Raw genomic sequence first — 2,908 nt, 5'->3', positions numbered from 1 at the left:
AACGTGTAGGGCTTTTCCTCTTGGCCTCTGCTGCTGGGAAAAGGACCGCAGGGAAGCATCACCATGGAGTTGTCTGAGATGGCAGTTTGCTTCAACACAACCAGCATTTGTGGTAAAGAGGAGAAGAGCTGTCATTGCTGATTAGGATGAGGGAGATATTTCAAACTTTCACAGGATGTTTTATTATGCTACATAACATTTAAAGTCCTGCAATCACACCCAAAGAAAGTTCCTTGGTGGCTCAGAGATCAGGAGGCCTGTTTGGGGGAGGAGAGGACTGTTTTGGTGGAGAGGAGAGTGAGCCATACAGAGGCCTGGAACTGCCTTCATTCTGGGCTTACCTGTTTCAAGTATCCATTTGGGCTCTGGACATTAGACTTGGGGAGATGGGGATGAATGGAACTCAGTTGTGGGCTAATTGATGCTTGTGCTGTTCTATAGTCCTAGGTTGTATTTAAGTGATGGGATGGGGATGTGTTACAAATACCTTGAGGGAAAAGTAAAATATGAGAAGATGAAATTGTTAAAATATATTGAGCATGTATAGAAATATAACAGTGTAGATTCACAATGCATTAATAATAATTAAAATTCTTTTTTGTTCAGAAAAAAAAAAGGGGGACTGAGCAGAGGCGTTGCCCCGCGGAGGGGGGGTGTGGGCTCAGTTTTTCAGATCCACGGGTGGCGACTATAGCTGAGCGTGCGAGGGAGCTGTTGCTTTTCCCAGTCGCTCTTTTCCAGGGTCCGTCTGGTGGTCGTCATGGCCCGTGGAAATCAGCGAGAACTTGCCCGCCAGAAAAATATGAAGAAAACCCAGGAAATTAGCAAGGGAAAAAGAAAAGAGGATAGCTTGACTGCCTCTCAGAGAAAGCAGAGGGACTCAGATCATGCAACAAAAGCAGAAGGCAGCTAATGAGAAAAAGTCTATGAAAACAAGAGAAAAATGACGAATGGCCTTTGGAAGACCGGGGTGCTACAGCCGACTGGGTGCATCATACGCTCTAAGATTTCTTAAGAGTGAACATTCATTACATATAACTTATCTTTATGAAACTGTCTATTTTAAACTTTACTTTTCAGCCTTGGTGTGATGTTTTAGCACTGTTCTTCAAAGAATAAAGTACTAACCATGCATGTAAAAAAAAAAAAAAAAAACAGACTGGTAGACCAATGGTACAGAATAGAGGACACAGAGACTAACCCACAAAATTACAACTATCCTATATAGACAAAGGCGCCAAAAACATGCATTGGAGAAAAGATAGCCTCTTCAACAAATGGTGCTGGGAAAACTGGAAATCCATATACAATAAAATGAAATTAAACCCCTATCTCTCACCGTGTACAAAACTCAACTCAAAATGGATCAAGGACTTAGGAATAAAACCAGAGACCCTGCATCTAATAGAAGAAAAGAGTTGGCCCTAATCTCCATCATGTGGGATTAGGCCCCAACTTCCTTAATAAGACTCCTGTGGTGCAAGAATTAAAACCAAGAATCAATAAATGGGATGGAATCAAACTAAAAAGTTTCTTCTCAGCCAAAGAAACAATCTGTGAGGTGAACAGAGAGCCTACATCTTGGGAGCAAATTTTTACTCCTCACACATCAGATAGAGCACTAATCTCTAAGGTATGTGAAGAACTCAAAAAGCTGAGCACCAAAAAAAATATATAACTCAATCAATAAATGGCCCAAGTACCCAAACAGACAGTTCTCAGAAGAAGATATACAAACAAACAACAAATATAAGAAAAATGTTCTTCATCTCTAGCAATTAGAGAAATGCAAATCAAAACTACTCTAAGATATCATCTCACTCCACTCAGAATGGCAGATATTATGAAGAAAAAACAACAGAAAGTATTGGTGAGGTTGTGGGGAAAAGACACACTCATACATTGCTGGTGGGATTGCAAATTGGTGCAGCCAATATGGAAAGCAGTATGGAGATTCCCTGGAAAACTGAGACTGAAACCACCATCTGACCCAGCTATCCCTCTCCTTGGTTTATATTCAAAAGACTTAAAAACAGCATACTACAGGGACACAGCCATATCAATGTTCATAGCAGCTCAATTCACAATAGCTAAACTGTGGAACCAACCTAGATGCCCTTTAGTGGATGAATGGATAAAAAAAAGTGACATATATACACAATGGAATATTACTCAGCAATAAAAGAGAATAAAATTATGGCATTTGCAGGTAAATGGATGGAGTTGGAGAAGATAATGATAAGTGAAGTTAGCCAATCCCATAAAAATAAATGCCGAATGTGTTCTCTGATATAATGTAACTGACTCATAGTGGGGTAGGTAGGGGGAACATGGGAAGAATAGATGAACTCTATATAGGGCAGAGGGGTGGGAGGGGAAGAGAGGTTTCAGGAGATTAGCAATGATGGTGGAATGTGATGGACATCATTATCCAAAGTATATGTTTGAAGACAAGAATTAGTGTGAACATACTTTATATACAGAGATATGAAAAATTGTGCTCTATATGTGTAATAAGAATTGCAATGCATTCCGTTGTTGTGTATTTAAAAAATAAAATCAATTTAAAAAATAAAAATAAAATAAAAACCTCTAGGTACTAATTCCTAGGCTTGGTTTTGAGGATCAAATGTGTGTATAGAGAATAGAACAAAGTATAACAGTATATGGCAAGTTCTCAATAAAAGTCATATTTTATGATTTCTCATTCTGGAAATGGATATCTTTAACCATGTTGAAATTGGGCATTTTGGCCTTTATCTTATTTTGATTATAAGCATTATTCACTCTAATCTATCACAAATATAACTGAGTGGTGAAGTTTCTTCACAGAGTGATCAAAATGCCAAGGAGCTCTGAGATCATGCTTTTCATACTCTAAATTTGGGGTCATTTCCCTTTTATAGCA

At 38.7% G+C, this 2,908-nt stretch overlaps 1 pseudogene; it reads left to right on the top strand.

The window, feature by feature from the left end:
- The first annotated feature begins 684 nt into the window (after window positions 1-684).
- On the top strand, window positions 685-1,072 carry LOC101958667 (small EDRK-rich factor 1 pseudogene; annotated as a pseudogene).
- Window positions 1,073-2,908: the final 1,836 nt, after the last annotated feature.

This window comes from Ictidomys tridecemlineatus, chromosome 6, assembly GCF_052094955.1.
Source record: "Ictidomys tridecemlineatus isolate mIctTri1 chromosome 6, mIctTri1.hap1, whole genome shotgun sequence".
NCBI classification, from domain to species: Eukaryota; Metazoa; Chordata; class Mammalia; order Rodentia; family Sciuridae; genus Ictidomys; species Ictidomys tridecemlineatus.
The sequence above is the reverse complement of the archived record's forward strand: the minus strand, read 5'-3'. Positions and strand labels throughout refer to the sequence as shown.